The 22,886-nt window shown below is 43.5% G+C and overlaps 1 protein-coding gene and 1 long non-coding RNA gene across 6 annotated transcripts in view; one reads left to right on the top strand and one right to left on the bottom strand.

Moving 5' to 3' along the window:
• Window positions 1-1,270: 1,270 nt before the first annotated feature.
• On the bottom strand, window positions 1,271-4,691 carry LOC136104848 (uncharacterized). The gene is made up of 3 exons (XR_010651807.2): window positions 3,887-4,691; window positions 2,519-2,647; window positions 1,271-2,405 (listed from the first exon to the last, which is right to left on the bottom strand). It is a non-coding gene; the product is annotated as an uncharacterized lncRNA (long non-coding RNA).
• A 180-nt stretch (window positions 4,692-4,871) lies between these two features.
• TBL1XR1 (TBL1X/Y related 1) overlaps window positions 4,872-22,886 on the top strand; it is a 114,031-nt gene continuing 96,016 nt past the window's right edge. For 3 of the 5 annotated variants that reach the window (XM_071812585.1, XM_065844394.2, XM_065844395.2), the window contains exon 1: window positions 4,872-5,412. The gene's annotated coding sequence lies outside the window, so the exon portion shown is untranslated. Of the gene's footprint in view, window positions 5,413-6,317; window positions 6,462-22,886 lie in introns of all 5 variants that reach the window. The other 2 variants (XM_071812583.1, XM_071812584.1) reach the window with 1 other exon arrangement.

The raw sequence follows: 22,886 nt of genomic DNA, 5'->3' as shown, positions 1-22,886 counted from the left end.
AAACGTGCTCTATGTGGCGTAACTTGTGCCCTGAAATTTCTGAAAGAGCCACTTCATGGCTTTGGATTGCACAGTTCATCAAATGGCTATGAATGAGGGACTGTTCACCTGGTCATGCTGCTCCTCTGCTCTTGCTGTTTATTCTGGGAAGCAGAAGCCCCTGAGATGGATCTGGGTAAAATAAAAAGTAGTGCTACAGGCATGTTAATCACCAACATATTAAGACTTTTTTTCACCAGGTGTCCACTGATCAATTGACAATCAATTTGTATGCCAAGGCAGTGGCAGATGCTCCTCACTCAGAAACAAGTCCCGTTCCCAGCGTGTCCTCTCCTACAGTCTTTGTCAGCAGGTGCAAAAAGAATAAAGCCAGTCCCTTCAAACTGGTGGACATCCACTTCCTTTCTTGATATGTGCTACACAACAACAAATAATTTAGAGGGTTTTTTTGATATCTTCCTCACATTAAAGGAAAAAATAAAGCTTAGAGTATGAAACTGGCCTTAACTGTTCAGTGCTCCAGATCTGGATTTTGCAGACACAAGGAAGTCATTGGGGAAATTGCTAGGGTGTGGGTGTACCTCTCTCTCCCCTTTCCCACTCTTTTCTGGTGTGGCAACATTATTAGGATTAAAGGTGCCTTTCTTGCTTACATTTATCCACTTCAGGACACAAACTGAAAAAAGCATCTTCATGGGGAACCGGACTGTCTGTGTGGGGAGCCCGGCTCCAGCATCCATCCCTCCTCCACCCCGGCAAGCCTGGAGCCAGGCTCTAAGACCCGCTTGTTTAAATATCAGGTTTAACTGGGGCTTGCCTGCATATCAAAGGCAATATGGTAATTTTTGCAAGGGAAGGGGTTTGCCCCGGTGTTGGCCAGACTTGTCCCTGCTCTCCCTGTTGCACAACCTGGTGCTGAGTCACTGCCATTTCCCACCCAGCGAGCGCCTGCATCTTCTCAGTGCTGTGTTTGTATAGGATGGGCTCCCGTAACGCATGCCGTAACTGGGGGAGCCTTTGCATAAACAAGAGCTAAAAATGAACAAAGAGCCTTTCTGGCTCACAAGTACTTATTTATGTACTGCCATGCATGGCAAGTTTTGTTGTGGCACCTAGACTGTGTGGTGGACTGGGCTTGAGCTTGCTTTTCTCAAGTCAGTCACCCAATTCCTCCTATGCTTGTATCTCACTGGGCCTTCAGTCTCGCCCTGATCTGCTAAAGATTTGTGGATAGATATTACATAGACTTAACACAATAGCATGGCTTTTATTATTTGCTGGAAAATGTTATTAAAAAAAAAAAGTATTACAGATGCATTTTAATCCCTGAAGTGATTTTTTAGAAGAATGCATGAATTATTAATTGTTATTGTTATTATTGCAGTGCATACCTATCTCACAGGACATTGTGAGGATTAATTAATTCTTGTAAAGATGTAAAAGGCCATATAGGTGTCAAGGGTTATGACTAAAGTGCTTTGAAAATAGAAACCACTCTGTGAGTGCCAAGTATTATTATTTATGGAGTTTGGGCAGTGTGCTTGGTGCTGTGCAAACACTGGTCCAGTTATTACAAATATTTGCTTATATGTGCTTAGTAGGCCGAGCACTCACTATTACATGTAATTTCAACTATTGTAAGAACGTGTCTTACAAATATGGTTGTGAGAAGACTTTCCAGTAGTTGGGATGACAGAGCCATGGAATGTGAGCAGGCCTGATACTGAAGCACTTGTATCCAAACACTTGGGTGAACCAAGACCTCAGATCCGCTCCAGTTCTACACCCCAAAGTTAGGGTTTGGTCCTATCTTTTTCACTACTGGGAGAGTTTGAGAAAGGTAATGTAGCAACAGTTATTGTTTAAAAGTGCCTCTCCCGGCTCAAGGCAAAGCCAACTCCTTAAGCTCGGCTCACTCACAACAGCCTGCTGCAAACCATAACCTGCTCAGCTGCCCCGTGTTACCCAACATCCGTTCTTGGAAACCTCTGAAAGTGAGAACCTCCCTCACGTATACTGTGGAAGCGGCCCAGGTAACACTTAGCCCAGCTGCATATTTGGGCAACAGAACTATGAAGTTTAAAGCTCATCATGGAAAGTATGGCCTTTGTGCAGACCTGTGAGGTGTTCATCTTCAAGAAGGGATACCAGAACAAAATGGACGGGGTAAAATGACTGAAGCACAAAACTGGCAGAATGCATTCTGTAGATTCTGCAGAGCTGAATGTATACTTGGGTAATCACACAGTTGCGTATATCATTATGTTAAAAGCGAAAGCCTGGCACCCCAGAGTTCTGACGGAACATTTTGAGATCACCAGACCACGGAATCCTTCAGTCAGATGACTTCATTTCAGCACGTTGTCGCTGCTCAGCAGATGGATGGAAGATGGTGTTGGTAGTTCCTGCGGGCCAAACAACACACATTTGAGGGCTTTTCCCTCCCCACTTTCTCACAAGCTTTCTGAATGTTACACGTCCTGTTCCCATTTCATGGACTTCTCCTCACAGCTCCTACCATGCACTTCTTCAGGCCCTTGATGTCCCACAGTAAGAGGTCCCATATCTTCTTTCCTCTTGCCTTAGGCTACGTGCATGATCCCATTCTCCCTTCCTCCGCCCACTGCTCTCGCTTGTCTTCTTTTACCTGGGAAATAAATCATTCAGAGTATCAAGAGCTTAAATTCCTTTAGAAGCACAGACAGATCTAAGATTATCATGTAGGAAGCTGTTAATGAATCCCTTGCCACTTTTTTTGCCCCTTTTGAATTTCCCAACTTTCAGCAAAATGGTCAGATTTTGGAACTGGCCTGGATACGGTCTTCAAAAATTATTGCCTCTTTACATACCTACAGCAGACAACCTGCACAGTGTTACTGAGGTGAGAAGGTTGCCCACTTGGGCCATCAAAAATCATTACAGAAATAAATGATGAACACCTGGTGGTTTGCAATTGCAAATGTGCTCCCTGGCTTTCTAGAGAGACTGTGGTTTCTTCACCTAGCTCACACTTTTCCAAGCAAATGGGTTGAAGGCCCAGGGCTTTCTCGGAATTAAATGACTTTGCAATTAAAAAAAAGTTTATTTTCTGCAAGTATTTAAATATTATGGTTCGTAAAAGAAGTGCATGGGCCTGGTCCTGAGAAAAAGAGCACCGTGAGGTGATCCTACACCTAGAGACCCACCCATCTGCTTTCCTCGAGGCTTTGTGGAGTCAAGGGGTCCCATCTGCTTCTGAGAGGAAGCTCAGGTAGGTGAAATCTGCCCGTGCTATGTCCCAGTTGTTAGGCGGAAAGGAAAATCATAGAATCACTTCAGTTGGAAGAGACCCCCAGGATCATTGAGTCCAACCATAACCTAGCCTATCTCTAGCACTAAACCATGTCCCTAAGAACCTTGTCTAAACGCCTTTTAAACCCCTCTGGTGACTCCACCACTGCCCTGGGCAGCCTGTTCCAATGCATGACAACCCTTTCCGTGAAGAATTTTTTCCTAATATCCAATCTAAACCTCCCCTGGCACAACTTGAGGCCATTTCCTCTTGTCCTATCACTTGTTACTTGGGAGAAGAGGCCAACACCCTCCATGCTACAACCTCCTTTCAGGTGGTTGCAGACAGCGATAAGGTCTCCCCTCAACCTCCTTTTCTCCAGGTTAAACAGCCCCAGCTCCCTCAGCCACTCCTCATAATAAATAATAAATCCACCCTTAACTCTAGAACTGCCGCCTTAGGACTAGCATAGTTCTCCAGCAATGCTCAGCTCTATCTACCAAAAAAAAAAAGAAAATAAGAGCCACATTTGTTGCCCGTCTCTCTGCTTTCCCGTTTTGCTGGACACAGTAAAGGGAAGCTCTGCAGAAGCACAGTGAGGGGCCAGCATCGGACCTGGGCTGGGGCGTGTGGAGAGAGAGCCCTTGGCACCAGCAGCAGGGACATCTGATGTTGCAGTCGGATCTGAGCACGGTTTGTGGTCATCGGGACTGTGAGTGCCAGTGTCCGGACAGGAGAGCGTTGGACCAAGGCCCGAGAGCATGAAATGCTATTGCAGAAACGTCTTAAGATGGAAAGGGCTGCCTAGTGATGAATGTGGTTTCCATTAACAAAGCTTGCTTAAAAAAAAATAAACCAACCTGCAATATAAATGATAAATGGCATTTCAGTTCTAAAAAAGAGCAGCATCCAGGTGAGACACAACTTTTTTACTGTAGGGGATTATTTTCATTAAATGAAATTACAGGGTAGACACCAAATGGACACAGGCATAAGCATCAAGATGTGCCGAACCCCGGCACAGGACCGATCCCCAATGCCCGGTACCATTGCCAACGCGACGGCTACATAAAAAAGAAGTAAGAACACGGCGCTAAATCCTGCATTTGCATAAGCGCTTTTGGCAGCGGGGCACAATTAATGGCTTTCCTAGAAAAACTTCCCGGCCGTGCCACGCCGCCTGCTCCCAGGGCCGGCAGCGGGGCCTCCCCGCTCCCCCAGGCTCCGGCCACCAGCGCCCCGACCCGCGGGCCCAGCCCCCGGGACGGCCGCCTGGGCCCCGCAGCAGCCGGCAGGCCCGGGCAGCCTCCCCTTCCTGTCAGGGCCCGGGCAGCCTCCCCGCCTCCCCTCTCGCCCGCCCGGCTGCGCCTGCCCGGAGAGCGCGGCGGGGAGGGGGTTCCGTGGGGAGAGGGGCAGGGAGGGGGTCCCCCGGCCCCGGCCGCCGACCCCAGCGCTGCCAGGGCGGCGGGTTTGTTCTGCCGGGCGGCCGCAGCGGCAGCAGGCCGGCCCCGTTCCTCCTCGGCTGGCCTCGCCTCCCCGCTCGGCTCCTTCCCTCCCTTCCCTCCGCGCTGTCTCTGGCGCCCATTTCCGTGCGGCCGGGCACCCTCTCCCCGCGCGGAGTGTCTGAGGGCCGCTGGCTGCTCCGAGCCGCTTGGCTCCTTCCCTTAGTAACAGCTTTTACATTCTGCCTCAATTCCTCCTCAATCTAAATCACACACACACAGATACTACTTTTTTTTTTCCCCTCCTCCTTCCTCGGGACTTAATCTCTACCCCCTCTCCCCACCCTCCCCCTCCCCCCGGCCTCTGGCTCGGGATATAATTGAATATCACAGCACTACTCGCTGGTTATTTTTTTTTCTTCCTCCTCCTGTGTGTGTGGTGGTGTGTTTTTTTTTTTTCTTTGCTGTGTGGTTTTTTTTTTTTCCTCCTCCTCCTCTTGGTGTGGACACCTCAGCTAAAAAAAAAAAATAATATTATCGATACATATCCGTGTGTACACACACAGACACAGGGACACACAGATGTGTACGTATATATACATGGCTGTATAAAGCAGGAGGAGAGAAAAACAAGGGTGAATTTCTTGTGTCTCCATTCCCAAGGAAGGGGGAGCAGCCGCTCCGCTCCGCCGCTCCAAGGTAAGGACGGGGCGCTCGGCCGAGCCCCGGCTGCGGGCGGGAAGGGGCTGCGGCCGGGCCGGGGGGCGGGGGGGGGCAGGGCGCCCTGTTTGTGGCGGTTGGAGGCGGTTGGGGGATGGGCACCCGCCGAACGCCCGCTGCCGCCCCCCCTCACCCACTCTCCCGTTTTAATTAATGCTTGTGGGGTGCGGGGGGATGGGGGGGGTGGGTGCTGCCGTGGTTCTGAGTTGGGGTGGGCTACGTGTTTGTTTTATTTTCTTAAGCAAACGGCACCCCGCTTCCCCTCCCCCCTCCGTGCTGCTGCCCTCCCCTCCCCCACCCGGCTTCATTTTTTAAATATTTTTTTTAAAAGGATTTAATGGGGCGGGGGGGCCCGGTCTCGGCAGCGAGTGGCACACGGGAGCCGTGGCGAGCGGCCTATTTTTAGCCCGATTTGTGTGGAAAAGCGCCTTCCCCTCCCCCTCCCTGCATATTTACTTATGGGGGGAGGGGAAGGGGGAAGAACGCGGGGTTTGGGGGGGCCCGGCCGTTGCTTGGAGGGGGGACACACATGGGCTATACCCCATGTTTGCCCCTTCCACCCCCAGGGCGAAGCAGTGAAGTTATTGATCAGTTTTTCTGCGAAGTTCGGGGTGGAATGTGAAATACCCTGCGGTGGCAGGGAGTGGGCCTGATTTGGGGGAAAAAACCCAAGGTTTTTGCACTTCACAGGGGCTTGCTTTTGCTGGGCTTATCCCTGTCCGAAACCCCAGTGTAAATAGCGAGTTGCGCCTTCTAGACGAGCTTGCATGGTTGATGCGATGTATAAATGTTCTTGGTAGAAGGATATAGGTCCTGCAATAGCACGACATGTGGCTTATTATTGTTGCACCCCCTAAAGGGTTAAACTTCTCGTGTTGTTCCAGGTGAATTTAATCTTTCATCACCCGAATTTCCTTTTAAGGCAGCTGGAGAGAATAAAGTCTCCCCTCGCTTCTCTTTTGCTTTATTCCCTGAACACCAAACTTTATATGTGCTTTATGGCAGAGGCTTGTTGCTGCAGATGACACGTGAGTCTGGAGGAAAGTTTGGTTTGTAGGTCGCTGTGTGGGAAAGTGAAGTTTGCTGGTGAAGTTTTTACTATTCTCTGGTGTGCTCAACTTCCTCGTTTTCCTGTCTGTGTAAATCAAATTCCTAACTGATTTATGAGGGGATCACAAAACATATTCCCTCTTTATTATGAAGGCATGGAAGGTATGATGAGGAAAACCAAGTCTTTGTTGTATTAAAAAAAAATTGTATTTCTGGGCTTGTCTGACTCTCCTGTCCTGCAGTACTAAAACAAATGAGCACATTGAGCGTATTAAGAAGATCCTTTGGTGTTTACTGTCTCTACCCTTTGGGTGTTGACTGGGACTGTGGTTTGTGCCCGTTTGAGGGAGAGGGCACCATTTGCAAAATTGATGTTTGGCTTTTGGGTGCACTGGGCAGTTTTGGGCCATTGCCTTGCTCCGAGCAACCTGTATCTGCATGAGGCTCATGCTGGATTTGAGGCCTTCCTTTGGACTTGTGTACGTTAACCGTCTTTTCGGAACATGTTTTGAATGAGGACTGATCCCATAAACTCTTCTGTGTGTCCCCAGGTTTAAGCAAGTGGATAGGTGTATGTCAATGAGCATATGGAGGTTTTTTTTTTCCTCTTAGCCGTGGAAAAAAAGGGCCATGCTGTTACGGCAGTGGTGCTTGGGGTGCAGGTGGTGCCCTAAAAATGATCATAACAAACTTTCTGTGGTTTCTCATAGTAATTTTTCTTATTTTGGTTGGTATCTAATGGAATAGCAATGTATTGTGATATGTACCTAAGATCACCTGGGCCTGTACGTTGTCCCTGTCTTAAGCTTTCTTAGGGGAAGGTGGATTTGTCTCCGTGAGAACAGGGTTCATGTGGTACCATGTCTTGAGAAGGTGGTGGCAGTGCCTCCCAAACTGTTATTTGGAACACCTGCAGAAGACTTAGTTCTCACTCCACCAGGAAAGGGGAAGGAAATGTAATTTAAATGTATGAAAGGAGTTGGGGTTTGGCTTTGGAGATTTTTTTCTTTTTTTTTAGACTATGCAAGAGTTTATGATTTTTGTTCGTTTAAACGCGTACGGCCATAAAGTATGTGTGTAGCATAAATAATGCAATAATTACAGGAGATTCTGTTGCTTAAGCTTTTTTCCCCTTGAAACGGGTAGTTATGATTTTTTCCCCTTGTGAGTTTTTTTTATATGAATACTTCTTTCAGTTTTACTCTATATATGGTAATTATTGATGTTTGTGTAACGCTTTGAAGTTGTAAGGCATGGTATAAGTGCTAAGTACCCAACAGCGGTACTTCATAGTCATTTTCCCATCATGAAAGAGTTTGATGCTGAGAAACGCTACAGCCCTAAGCATAAAGAGGTTCTGGATGGATTAGGGGAAATGGTCAAAGTTGCTTATAATGTTGTTTTCAGGTAATATTTTTTAGTTAGAAAGGACAGATCTGAATAATGTAAAGCAAACTGAGTTATTTTACCTAACTTGATTTTGGTTCTGGAATTTAATTTAACGTGGACTTCCCATTTGAGTCAGAATGTGTTTGCTGTTGTAGTGGCAGTGAAGACCCACATCCTACAAGGATGTAATCGTGCACAAGTCAGGAAGTCCTGTAACGAAACACAACCCTGTGAACACTGGCGGTCTAGCTCAGTTGAATACGCTCTGCAGATGTCTGTGAAGCTGCTCACAGAAGTGAACCGTGTTTTGTGTTAGTGGTGGGCAATAGGCTGTGAATCTTTCATGACACTGATACTTTTTGGTATCACAGTGCTGTTAAGCGTTTTGGGGAAAGGTGAGGCAGTGGCAGGCGTGACACCTTTTCTTCGCTAATCCCGTCCCTCTGTTCCTCTGGAGCCCAAGAGACAGCCACCCCCCAGTTTTTGTGTGCTTTGCCTGTCTCTTACCTTCTCCTGGACTCATAGCCGCTCATGTGAATTCTGATACCTTGGCTGGAGAGGACGCTGCTGGAAAGCAGAGGAGAGACAGACACAAACCTACCACCAGCTCTTTCCCTTCTGAACCAGGATAGGGAGGTTGTAAAGTGGTTCTACCTCTGCTTTGGAGAGGAGGGTGAGGACAGGGTGTTCTGCAGGACTGTGTTGTGTCAATACTGCAATATTGTGATACTGAAATCTACCATGCTGAAGTAGAACTTATTTTTAGTCTAATTCATGTTGTTTATATTGAGAATTGTGATACTGTTATGGGTACTGACCATCCTTAGCACGTGTGTTTGCGTGTGCATATGCATACAGAGTATAGGGTGTAGTAATGACTATATATAAAGCCCTAAACATCAGCTAGTGCAAGTAGCTGCAGATTGGGAGAGAAGTGAAAGTGTGTGTGCACACTCTGTGATTACGCGTGTTTGGCTCCTACGAAAAGTGACTACTGTGAGAATATGCTCATTGCATGCTCATTTTTAAATATAAATTTGTGTTCGGTGAGGAAGTGTCAAAAGTTTTCCATTTGGAACTATGACTGGCAGCTCTTTTCAGTGTTACTGAGTTGCACTGCAGCATTAATGTAATACTTTCAAATTAACAGATGATGAAGAAACAGTCCCTATGTTCCTGCTATTGATTTAGCTACACTAGTCCCAAATGCATGCAGCCTTCTAAGCACTGCAGTATGAAGTTAGATGGTCTTAATTTCTGTAAAGTTGCGTAATGAGAAGAGTGACTGTAGTAGAAAAAGGTTCATCCAGCGATCCCAAGCAGAGTAGCCTCTGAATTGGTTTCCTCCAAGTATGACAATGAAATAAGAAATAAGAAATGTTTTTCTTCCTAATGATTTTGCAAAATTGAGTTATCTAACTTGTAAAAAGTAGTGAAGACAAGGCAGCATAGCTGTCACTTTGTGGGAGTTGATAGGTTGAGTGAAAAAGTATGGAAGTCTGGTCTGGAAATGACTCCGTCACTTTGCGTGAAAACTGTGAATGTCTCCTCATTAGTGTTCTGCCTTGTGGTATCTAATCCAAGATGAGGAGGCCCTTTTCTTCCTTCTTGTAATGAAAACAAGACTGAAATTGTTAATACAAAATGCCGTGGAGTCTTCATGGCTGTGTTTGAGCTCAAGTTGAGTTTTCCTTTGGTTCTGAAGGATCTATAGAACCGTGACTTAGCTTACCTCCATTGATTTTTTTTTTTAAATGCTTTATGACCTAGTTTTCTGTGACATCCTTTAAACTCTCATATTCTATATCACTGAGGAGCCTTGACAGAATTCTTACTTGGTAAGAAATACGTGGTCATTCCAAGCCAGAGGTTGTGTAACCACGGGGGGGAAAATGCAGACACCAGTTGGGTGTGTAGGATCTAGCTGGCTTGGCCAACCAAGGAGTGAAATCGCAGGTGTTGCAGCTTACCCTGCTCACTTGCTTGGTTGCATGGGCTGAATGCTGGAAAGACTTTAGGGAATATTTTCTTTCCTGTAGAAATGATAACAAAAAGGCTCAGTGGATTGGTGTAGCTTTCTGGAAAACCTACTGAAAGAACCTCCAAAGTGATGAGGAGTTTTAGAGAGTTGTCTCAGCCAGTGTATGCAGTGTCGTTCAGAGACTCAGCTCTTGGTCTTCGAATGTAAGTGTATGTGGTGTAATTCAGTGCTACACAGACATACTGAGGTCCTTCTAAACAAGTTAGCTTGACTATCAGAAGCAATATACCTAGGTGTGCTATCAGGCTAATAGGTCCTTTTTTCAGGACGAGTAGCGCAGGCAGGCTGGGTGTCGGCCTGGGCACCCTGGAGCTGGTTCAGTGCCTGTCCTGCCCCGTGCGGCTCTGAGCTGCCAGGGCACTGGGTTTGTGACTCTTCTTCAAAGCGTAAACTGGTGTCTGTAAAGTAAGATATTGACACAGTCACATTTTCAAAGATGCCAAGTCCCCACAGTTGCGTGTGAAGTTGGCAGTTTCTGCATGTGCTTAGCGTTTCTAAAAATCAAGTCTTGCGTGTGGTTTGCTGGCTTTTGCAGACTCCTGTGAGGGTGTAGTTTCTGTTTCTTTCTGAGAGCTGTATTAGTAAAAGGCTATGTTGTGTACTCGTGTTCATTGTTGTAATTCTTAGGTCTCCATGTTGCAGAGGAGCAGTTTTGTTTGTTAGTTATGTCTAGCAGTAAAAAAACTAGAATCATCCAGAGAAAAAAAACAGTTGTGTTGTGTTTTTTTTTTTTTCTTTTTTATCTTTTATGGACTAGGATTCACTTCAGTTTCTCTTCAATGTAAGCGAGTATTAGAGAGACATTCTCTCTACAACCAAGGGCCATACGCAGACACACCGTGTGTTATGTCAGATGACTGGAGGTGCGTTACTAGAAGTGGTAGCTGGAGTGATGTGAGCAGAAGCCCTTCGCTTCCCCCTCAGGGGGCCATGGTTTTGCCAGCCTGGCAAGGCAAACAAGCAGCTGTCTCTGCAGCTAAGGCTGGTACTCCTTTTAACCCCTTGGTGGGCTTGGGAAATGGTTTGGTGGCTTCCCCAGCTGCAGGCAGAGCTCCCACCGAACCCCACTGACGTCAGGCCCATGGTAGATTTTTATGAATTAGGACTGTGAAAGCAACTCTGGAAACTTTCCCGTTCTGTACACAGCTACGTGCCTGCTGGCAGCGGCTATAGAGCATACAGAAAAGATCTCTGTACAGCCTATTTGTGGAGCCTTTTTCCAAGGTTATGAGTTGAGGGTCAAATATTTACTATTCATGAAAATGTAGTGCTGAGTACTGTGCCTAGCACCAAAACCACATAAATTGTCAAGCTGTAGAGCCTTAAGTGTAACCTGTCCTAAAAGTTGCATCGATTTGACATTAGCAGTGTTAAAATTCAGGCTCTTCACATGGGTGATCTGTCGCCAGCAGACTGAGCTGGGAATTTGCCTGGGAATTTGCACATGCAAGGTGAATTTCAGTCCCCTGATCGTTCCGTAAAAATACCAGGCAAAGAGGAGACAGTTTGATTTCCTGGAAGAAGTAGTCCAGACTGGCCAAGGAGAGGAATAACAAGTTTTATAGCTTTTTTTTTTTTGTGTGTGTGTGTGTGTTCATCGGACAGGCTGATTAATGCTCAAGTGTCAGCATGACTTCTGAGAAGACAGTTTTGCCTTGTAAAAATAGCAATAAAAAGATTTAATTATTTTTCATTTGTCATTGATATTTGTCTAACTTACAGTCTTGTTGGAACAAATGAGGGCTTTTACCATTAGTTTCAGCAGTTGGGAGAGTGTTAAGTGTGGCTGAAAACTTTACCTTAAAATACCAATTGATGTTAACAGAAGTGAGTGTGTCATTTGACCCTCCTCCCTGCTTCCAAGTCTGTTTAGCTCACAGAAATGATGAGAACTTTTCCTCTTTTAGGTTGTCTAAATTTATGGGGGAAAATAGTTTTGATATTGCATAGACCTATGGGGGAAATAACAAGAGATCTGGGTCAAAAAAGTAGGACGTGCAAGATTTAGTAGCTGTTGAAGTGTATTTATTTGTCCTGTATTAGGTTAAAGGAAGTATTGGTGCTTTCAGTTTGGCAATATGTCCTTCAGTCTGCGGTGTTCTGCGAAGGGAAGACAACTGTTAAACAATGAATCACAGCTAATTTTTGTACTGATGTCAACATTCTTCTAAGTGCAGAAATTTTTGCTTGGATATTAACACAAACACGCATTCCTAAATAGAATCTTAGTGGTAAATTTTAATTAGGAAGTGCTTTGTAAAAATATGGATTTTTGCCATTATGATATTTGTCGATCTGTAACATATTTACTTTGGGGTTACATTTGTTCAGATTTAATAATTTTAATGTACTTTTAAAGCAAAGTTAGCACAGATGTGGATGGAGGGAAATGAAGAACAGTGTTGGCAAACCATCTATTAATGTTGCCGACAAATAAATTGTGCTAGAAACATATCTTGGTGTAGCAATGGCTTAGTTGTTTCCCATAGCCAATACAACAGACCTGGGGTATAGAGAAGCTCTATACTCGCTGTATAAATGTGGATGTTTTACTGATACAGACGTGGTACCCGATTTTTCACTTTATTTCAGATGCACAGCTAGATTTCATGTTCTGGTGTGTCTTATTGAGACTGTAAATTTTTAGTGCTGTGCAAGATGAAAAAAGTGAGGAATATGAAACATCCTTATGTTGAATTGAGATAAAACTTAAAGCAAAAATACAATGAAACAGCGTACTAAGCAGTTTTTTTGAGCTTAATCTGATCGCAAGAACGGATATCTAAATGTAGCTGATTAATTGAAACCAACTAATTTTTTGACAACTTTCACCATTATAGTAAATATTTATCACAATTGTTTGAGTTGTAAGAAAAATACTTTGTTATTTCTGTTACCGCCTTCCAGGGCAGATTCTGAATGGCTGTTGATTACATTAGCAATATCAATGTGTTTATCTTACTGTTGGCAAAGTCCATGTTGGTTCCTCTACTGTCTATGCATGCAAGGTTATTTTGATATGGATTATTTATTTCTGGTTCATCAAGGGCCTTTGTACGGTTCCTCCTTATGATATGTATAGTACACACTAAGTACATTAGAAATTAAGCTTTAAGGGTCTGTTCTCTTAAAAAAAATAAATAAATAAACAAAAAGCCTCCTTGATTTGTCATGCCATTGGGGTGCTTGGGCACCACAGCCCCCCCAGATATATCACTTTCTGGTAAAAATATATGGGCATTGCTCGTGTCCTGAAAATGAACCTCTGCTCTCTCTGTGGTTCTGTGTGCTGGTGGTGGAAGCCCCAAACTGAATATTCCCATCAGTCTCCTCTCATTGCCCCAGTGCCTGGGACAGAGCTGGGGTCCTGCGTTAGACACATACTGGCTGCTTGTATGTACTGGGAACAAAACTGGACTGGGAAAGATCCTGGCTGTATTGGCAGAAATGCCAAGAAGAATTTAAAACATTAAATGAAGGATAAAGGGGTGGAAACTTTCAGAGGTAGCCATGGAAAACACTTTTGATATGTTTTGACTCTTTGACACTATGGATGACTTCATAGGAGAGACTCGGAGGGTCTGTGCAGTGCAGTGTCAAGAGTATGTCCGTGATGTAGGCTGAGATTCTCTGTTTTAAATTGCTGAGACTGCCAGCAGCAAGACTTGTGTGTGTCAAACAGTGCTGACGAGCTCCAGGAAGATGGTGTTAGAATGTGTAAAATCTTATTTGTGTGCTTTGTGTGCCCCCCACTCTCCCAGCTGTGGTTTGTGAAACCACTCGCTTGTGAAACACATTTTTTTCAAGGTGAAAAGAAATGCACTGTTTAAAAAACGTGTTCAGAGATCAGGTTAGTCAGATTTCAGTTGCATTAATGTTACTGTAAATGGTGAAAGTTTGGAGCTGTAATGTAGTCCCCTGTGCAGATTGCTGTGTGCTTTTATTTGTTAGTTGGGTGCTGTTTGGCCTACTGCTATTCTGTGTGATTAAAATAACCCCCCAGGCCTTCCCTGCGTAATTAAAACACAAGTGATGCAAGATTGTACTCCTTTTTCTTTCTAAAATTAACCCCTTGCAACAGTCGGCGTGGTCGTGCCCTCTCTGCTTGGCTCTGCTGCCTTGTCCCTGCTGTAGCACCAGTGTGGCAAATTAGTGTGTTAATAATATACCGGGGTGTTTTGTCTCAGCCCTGAGACACTTGCATTGTTTTATTATTATCCCTTCCTAAGGCTTTATTTGATTTTTCTAATCCACCCCCCCTTTTGTTTTTCTCCCTGGACTTTCTCTCTTTTTCTCATTTTGGACTTTTGCATTCTCCCTATATGTTCTTTTCTTAATTCTTTAAACCAAGTTGGGTCTTTGGCGGCGCAAAAGCTGCAGGACTGCTGAGGAAACCCCATTTTTGAGGCTGTGGTGCTGGCACCAAGCAGAGGGGAGCGAGGGACTGGCCTGTGGGGAGGGGGGCAGCTGTGACAGGCACGCAGGGTGGGAGACAGAGGGGACAAATTTTGGCAGTACCTCCACTTGATAAAAATGATCTTGGCTTTAGGTGTAAAGTGTTGGTCCAACTCTTGATGAAGTCAGAGGGAGGCTTTGGGGAGAGTTGGTGTGTTTAGTATGAGTGCAGAAAGTTTGAGTGAGAACCTCAGCGTGCTGTGAGGTTAGCTCTGGGCTTTTTAAACTAAAGGATTTTATGCAATACGTTTTTATTGACATTGTGATTGAAAATTAGCAAAACCGAAGTCAGTCATGGTGAAATCAGTGGCAGCCTTATCTTATTGTTTTTATTGTGGGTAGTGCTGACAAGTCAGATGCCCCATTGTTCTGGGTGAACAAACACAGCTCTGAGATCTCGAGCTGGTACGTGCGCACAAGCGCCTTCGTCCTGTGCCGCATGGATGAATGCGGAGTCGCGACTTCGGAGCTCGAAGATTGTCTTTAAAGAGTTCATATCTAGAAAACATGTAATATAGGAGATACTCTGTTGCTTGATATTGAAGCACTACTTGTATTTGGTGTTTTGTTATCCAGAACCTAATAAAATAAACGGAAGAGATTAATGCATCATAAACTTTTGTACCTTGTTGCCCAGTGAAACCTATGGGTAGCAGGCTTATATTTTTGCTCTGAAATAGATGTGTTTGGAACAGAGAAAATGCAAGATGTACTTTTGAGAAAGTCAGTAAAAGGTTTTTGCTTGAAAGTCTTTCAAATATGTAAGTCCTTTGCCTCAAACCTGTTGATACTTCAGGTGATAACAGTGAACATCATCTCTACTGAAGTCCCAGTTTTGTGGTACACCTGTAAGTTCCTCTTGCTGTTTATAAATTCCTGTAATCAGAGTATGTGCAGTATAACTAAGATGGATGCAGTAGAGCCTGGCTACAGGGGCAAACTTGGCACGTGGAGGCTGTGGGTGTTGTCATCCAGCCATATCTGGGGAGAATCCCATCGAAATTGCTGTGAGTTTGCCTAAGCAAGAACAGAAAGTTTAGTCTTCGCTGACTACAAGGATTTTATTGTTGCTTTTAGTCCATCTTAGTAATGCCAGTGTAGCTCACTGTCTGGTTCAGTACTTTTATTTCATAGAATAAGTTTTTCTCGTTTTGTCGGCTCATAGTCTTGCTTTTTCCTCTTCAGAAATTGGTGCTTGCAGTGTATTTTATATCAATACGAGAGTGTTCACCAAAATAGTCTTGAATTGCCAGAGCTTCATAGCAGGTATTACCAGGATGCTTTCACATGGAATGTCACTCAAGCCGGTAGAAATTTTAAAGCTGATAGAAATTATCATGGCTCTCTTGACTGCGTGTTGACAATGTCAGCTCTGTGTCTCTCTGCCCTTTGGTATTAGAAGGCTTCCCAGTTCTGGTGGCTTACAGTCAATCTGTGAAATACTGCTTTAATTTCAATACAGAATGAATGGCAAGCTTTTGGGGCCCTAATGTGGGTACTGTACAGTAATGGAATATATCCTGTGGGTTACAGTTCAAGGTTTTCAGCCTTTTATTTTTGAGCATGGCTGCAGTTTGTGTACACAGTCCCTTCATAGGGACTACCTGAACAGAGGGAATTATCCACTTACTTTTTGGTTGTAAATTCTCTCCCTACATTTCAGAGGTTTGTCTAGATACACAGTGGATCCCCAGAGACACACATCTGCTCCCCATACCCACAATTTTGCTTTTCTGAGTTGACCTAATATACCTGTATGTAACAGATAACTGTAGTTACTTTAGTTTACATCACTGAAGATTTTCTGTCTGCATGACGATTAGGACAGAAAGCTGGTGTCAGGATTATCTGCTATTTCTGCCACTGTGTGACCTTAGCAAATGGATTAACAAATTTACCCATACACCAGTGATTTAATACCTAACAGGCTTTTTGTTTTCAGACCAGTTCAGTGCTCTGAGGATCTTCTGGTGAAAGGCTGTGTAGCAGTGTAAAGTGGCTTGTGTTTTATTTTTCAGCCTCTGCTTACTTGGAGATTTTAGATTAGGCAGGTGCTCTTTTTGTGTTCACAGGTTTTGTACTTGTCTTCTAGTTTTCTGTTGGACAAAATGTGGTCCTTCACATTGGGAATATTTTCTGATAGAGCCCATGCATGATGAAAAACCCTGTTCAAATTAGGCTACTTGATTCATAAAGTTAGGTGTGTTTGTGTCCTTACTGATGCGGAAATGCAGCCTTATATGAAGTTGCAATAGATTCCTGCACTTGCTTTTTCCAGACCCTGGCAGCTCTTCTGTAGGGAAAAGCTGAACTTTCTTGGTGGAGCCACTTCAGGGGAGGGTTTCGGAGCACAGCTACACAAGCTTGTCCCTGCGACAGATGGGAGTGGGGGTGGTGGGACCCACAACCTGGCCCTGCCCTTGGTGGAATGGGGACATTGGAGCAAAAGCTGCAGCTGGAGCTCTGTGAACTTTTCTGTCTGGAAAGAAAGTTACTAACCTCTGCCACGGTTTATTGAGCATCTGCCGTGCCGCTACAGTGGTTTATTGGTCCTACAAACAGAATCTCTAGAAGAATAGAGTTAAAAACTACTGCTGTTTTGGGGGGGGTATTTAAGTGACTTTGCCAAACCAGTTTACAGCATGACTCCACAAACGCCTGTGTGGTTACCATGAAGGTGGCAGTAAACTACAGCTTATCCATAGGAATGAACCTGTAATAGGTAAGGGTGGGCTGTGGACTACATCTGTGAGCTTTGCTGTCAGACAAAATCTGTGTAGACTGCACAGGGCCAGCTGAGAGCTAAGCCAGCCTGACACCAGCCTTATGGAGGTGAGGATCGTGTTTCTCATCCTGCCTTGACTGCTCTGGTTTGTCCATGTACAGAACAGACGTAAGTGGTGATGTGAGCTGTGTCGTGTGCTTACAGATTTGTTTGAGCAGGTCTTCCTTAATAACTTCCTAAAAGATTCTTGTATATAAATTTATAGCTAAGTGGATTTACAAGCTGGTATGAAAACTTTTTTAATGCCCTTTGCTAGGTATCGATGGTCTACAATAAATTGTGGTCCTGGTGAGCGCAGCTAGACTGCTTCCGAGGCTGAGGAGCACAAGCTTTCTGTTATATTGTCTTGTTTTTATATGGTGTTTGGAAATTTTTCATCTGCTGGAAAATGATATTTTAGGGGGTGTTTTAATTTTGGGAAATCTCTTCAGTTTGGGAAGAATACTTAAAGTTGCATACATTTGGATTTTGCTGTTGTAAATCATGCTTTTATATGGTGACTTTTCTTATTGCCACCATATTCTACACTGAGAAGTATCCTCTGGTTAATTTAAAAAGAAAATCCTGCTAATACCTTAATAAATCCCTTAAACTTTACAAGAATGTATTGACACTTGCTAGGTACCATGGCTTGAAGTTAAAAGCAAGAATTTGTAGTCTGTTCACATCTTTTTGGAATGACTCCAGAAACAGTGTGTCATTCCTATTTAGTGTAATACATATCTATATATCAGCAGATATAGCTGTTGGTCTAGTCAAGCCCTAATTGTTAAAGAAAATCACTTTTAACTGTGATCCTTGGGTATTTTTAGAAGAGCTGAGTGAAGCTGTTTCTTAGTTGAACCATTTTCTTGTATTCCGAGGCAGTCTAGATGTTCCCCGTAAGAAATATATTATCATTCAATTGAAGTCAATTCAGGTTCTCTGGAAATCATCCAGCCTTCAGGAAAGAAAAATATTAGTGTGCGTGCTAAGGGAAAGGGTTTCCCTGTATTTCAGAATTTTCCTGTCGTGTTCAGCAACTAAGCCATTTTCAGATGCATTAAGGCTCTATGAAACTAATTTTGGGGGCTGACAGTTTTCTAGTCTTGGGTTAAGCAAAAAGATTTAAATTTAATGTTTCCATATTTTTTTTTTTGTTTTAAATAGCTAGGGATATGTACATTTGTTCAGTTATAATTTGAGCGCCATGCGTGTTTCAAGAGAACAGAAAAATGAACCGTTTAAAATGATGATAATGACGAGCGTAGTGTTTTTTAGCCCGTCATTTGTTTCTGCGTCTGAAATGTTTTGCTGCCAGTTTAAATGTTGAAATTTATGGAAGTAGCCTTTGCTTGGAAGACTTAAACATTTGCAATGTGTTGTTTATTTGGTTTATGAAGTTTTGTGCTGTTTGAACACTGTTTTTTATTTGAGCTATAAGTATTGGCAAAACACATTCTAGCATATGTAGTCAGACATAAACAAGTTAGACACCACTAATGTTCTAGTCCTGCGGCTATATCAAAGTGTGTAAGGTTAAAATTAAAACTGTCTGACTGTCCATCTGTGTGTCTGCATCTTGGACGTGTGCTCCGCCGAGACCTTTGGGACGCTCGTGTAAAAATTCTGTGCCTTGTATCATTAAAGCAGTGACTATCTAAAGGTATTATGACTTAAAATTTTTAACTGAGGTGGGGCTTGCAGGTTTCTAGGCCCAGTTTGTGGCTGAAGACCAGCGCTGTGCGTACAAACTGGACTGAGTTGACTGTCGGTTCTCCAAAACGAGTGGGGCTTCCGTGATTTTGAACTGTTTAATGTGCATCCCTTGGGAGGGAAGGGATTTGGCAGAAGGCTGCCCTTTGGTAGTTGTATGCTCTTCAAATGTTCCAAGTTGGATCATTTAGGCATCGGTGGAGTCTGCAGAGAGGCCAGGAAAGGGTGGAGGCGAGGTGCAGTGAGCAAGAGCCCCAAGATCAAGGACTTCTATTTCAAGGCACGTGCTAAGACGCGCAGGGAGCGGGTGGTGGGTCAGGCTGTTGGTGCTGCTGCTCAAGCTGACCTGAGGGAGGTTTCCTGGGGAGGACGGTCCAGACGGCCTCTGGGCTGGGTTGGCAAGAGAGCAGGCTGGAGCCTTCCCCCAGACGGAGGGCTGAAGCAGTACGTGCTTCAGCACAGCGCTTCTCCAGGACGTGGCCACGCTCCTGCATCTCGTTGAGACCTGCCCATACTTTACTCCTCTCCTCTGATTTACCTGCCAAAGGTGGTATTTTTCTTACACCTGTCCAGAGCGCTGCTTTCGGTGTTGGTTCTGAACCAAATGCTGTCTTTGTTCCCCATCATTGCAATCATAGAGCTGCTGTTTAGATTTTTTTTTTTTTAAATTAACATTAACACATATTTCAGATTATTTTCTTAAATACTTTGTTTAGACTTTTAATATTTTAAAGCTATCTGACTGAAAACCTCAGCTGGTTTTTGTTTGGAATTAGTTCTTCCGCAGGCAGAAGTCAGACCTGAAATGTATTCCTCTAAAGTTTGTGAAGGAAGAGCTTTCTGGTAGCATTTCTGAGTTGTCGAGATTAGCTCTGAATTTCCAGATAATGTAATTTCCTTTTTTAAAAGAGCTCCCCCCCACCCCTCCCTGGCAAGCCCTAAAGTATTCTTTGTGTGAATGTACTATATGATCTCTAATTATATGATCACATACCATTCCACAAATACAATACAATAGCATAGAATTATTTCTAGGATCTTGTAGAGGTCTATTCAGTAGACTACCTTAAACCCTGATCATGCAAGTTGTTTTGTGTAAATCGACTCCTTCGCCTCCCAGAAGCCGTGTTTACTGTAGCTCTGCCTTTAAACCTGGGCTCAGAGCTCGTTATAGAATCAGAGCTTGGGATGTCAGTTTTGAAAGTTGCCATTTAACTGCTCTTATACAGCGTATGCATATTAAGTAGGATAGCAGAATAACAGTGAAATTGCTCACCTAGGTCTGCAGATGAATTACCATAATTAACTGCTTCTTCCCATGAATTGCACCTAACGAGGGCTGTGCTGTTGGCTGAGAATAAATTGCATAATGTGTTACTGTTGACTAAATTATTTACATATCTTAGAGAGAAGATGGTACAGAAATTCTGTGAAATAAGTGCTGATTTATTATGGAAATGCAATTGGCGGGGGGTGGAAGAATTACAGAGAGAATGTGGTGTAGCCTCCCTTCTCCTGGGTCACTGAAGAGTACTGTATTGTATTTGTAATGTAGCCATGAAGCCACACACTACATATTTATTGCATTGCATGAGGTATATGTGGAGAAAGCAGAGTTAGATCTGTGCATACAGCCTTGGGCCTGCTCTTCAGAAGGCAGTATCTGTCTGGTTATAAATTGCTAAAAATTACATCTTTTATATATTATTTATTTATTTATTTATTTATTTCCCTGCCTAACTGTGGTCCTAAAACATGATAACAGAAAAGCAAAATGTGGGTTAACAAAATAAATTGTAAACAGAACTGGACAATATTTGAAATGTTTGCTGTTCTGTGTTTACTTGTGAACTGTCCTTTGTGTGACTCCTCTGTGTTGTGAGGTGGTTCAGGATTTTTAGGCTATATTCATGACCTATTTTTCTGAACTTATTTAGCCAAGAGGTATTTTAAAAGCATAGTATTTGGGTCTGATATCTTGTTTTTATCATGTGGAATTCTGTAAGATCTTATTTATTGATACTTATTATAAAAGGTGGTTCCACTATATAGAGGTTATGTATACTAATTTACTGGAAGAATCACACAATAAATATATGTGTGAGCCACTCCGTATATAAGCATTGACAAGTAACTGCAAGTGACTGAAGATGGGCTGAACCAGAGGGTGGTGATTTGTGTTAGAATTTTCCAAATAAGACTTGTCACAACTTCTGGTTTTTGTGGGTAAAAGCCAGTCCAGAGTGGTAGTTCTTGATTCCTACTCTTTTGGGGTTTGCTTTTGTCTTGGACTTTGATGTGGGCCCAGTCTTGGCAAACATTGACAAAACGAATTGACAGAATACTGTTTGTTCCCTGCTGGTTTAAGTGGCGAATGTCAGGGTCTGCTGTGGGGGGGTGTCCATCCCTCTGTGCCGGCGCTGTCCTGGTGAGAGGTGGGGACTGGGGATGGGGTGAAAGAAGCTGCACGTGAGGGCATGGCCCTCGCAGAAATTCAGCTGTTTATGTGATTGCTTCAGTTACGATCCCAAAGGGAGTGTGGTTGCAATGGGGGAAAGCTTTGAAAAAACAACTAATCCTGGGCAATTGGATCACTTCTTTTTCTTTTTAAAAGTAGGCTGAAGTATTTAATGATAAGGTTTGTGTTGAAGACTTCATGCCAAATTAGTTAGAACGTGTCAGCTGTTGTGATAACAGCAGCAAGGAAAACTAAGAAGTTGGGTTTTTCTACCTGTTAAAGAAGTTTTCTTGAAAAGCTTTAATTGCTGGAGTTTGGCAAAGATGTGACCGATGTGACCTTTGTGTACGGCTGGTGGTGTGTTTTTTTTTTCCTCTGTTTTCTTTGCGTTGGGTGAGGCTATTCTGTAAAATCTAAGTCTGACATAGACCACCTTAATTTTTGCATTTCTAATACAATAGAACATTCACGCTAGTGAATCACTTACTGTAAAGGGTTTGTGTGTAATATTAAGAAGCTCTAAATGGCAAAATAGCACTAATTGGTACACAAGCAAAAGTGTAAAGATAGCAGAATAAGCTTTGAAATGAAAGATGTTAATGTTCATCTAACATTTATGACATGAAAATTATGAAAAAACATTTTGTAATGAGGATGAAAGGTTTGAGATTATTAAACATTGGCTGGTATAATAAAGAACTCTGACTTAATATGTTGCTTACCTGGATGGACACTTTTCATTAATTTTCTTCAAAATTTCAGAATTTCATAGTGATAAGTGATTAACACTACTGTGAATAGGTTCTGTGCAAAAAATACCACAGGGGAAAAGATTAATTGATTTTTTTTTTTTTTTAAATTAATTTTCTTTTTTGTCTGCTGTATTTAAACTTTTAGAGAACAGTCAAAATTTAATTTATGGAAACAAATTGGGGGTTTCCATGGAAAAGTTGTGGGATTGCAGTGGCCATGGAATCTGATTATGGTCAGTATAGTCCTTGGCACATGCAGTTAATCCTGCAGGCGCTGCTGAATGACGGAGCCTTTTCCGCTGTCCTTCTGTTGTTGTTCGTCACTGGACTTCTGAGCTGTTGTTTAGGAGGGGAGGATGACCAGAAAGGACCTTGGAAACACTCTGCCAGAATCTGAAACCTGAGCTGGGCTGTTGCGAATGTGTATTTCCTTCTTGAGAACTGGGAGAGGAGACTGAGGCCCAAAGAGCATCGAAGGAGGAGAGGAATTGCATTAATTTGTTTTACTTCTCTTCTCTTTCAAAAGCATATCTTAAAGCATGTAAGTCTGTGAATACTCTGAGCATGAGTTGGATGCATTAAGTTCAGTGTCCTGTCTTAACACGGTAGGAACTTCATCAGCTTCCTATTTCTGTTTCTAACAACTATTTTACAATCATGAGTGTGTTACAAAATAGTCGCACCTGATGTGTCGCTGCTTGTTGCCCATGGGACAGGGGTCCACCAGTGTTCTGGTCACGCCAAAGGGCTTAGTGGTACCTGATTGTGTGCGGTTTTACGTTCAGGTAAAAAATGAGGCAGTAGGTGAATGGCTACAGAGTACTGGTG

This window comes from Patagioenas fasciata, chromosome 9 (genome assembly GCF_037038585.1).
Source record: "Patagioenas fasciata isolate bPatFas1 chromosome 9, bPatFas1.hap1, whole genome shotgun sequence".
Classification (NCBI taxonomy): Eukaryota; Metazoa; Chordata; class Aves; order Columbiformes; family Columbidae; genus Patagioenas; species Patagioenas fasciata.
The sequence above is the reverse complement of the archived record's forward strand: the minus strand, read 5'-3'. Positions and strand labels throughout refer to the sequence as shown.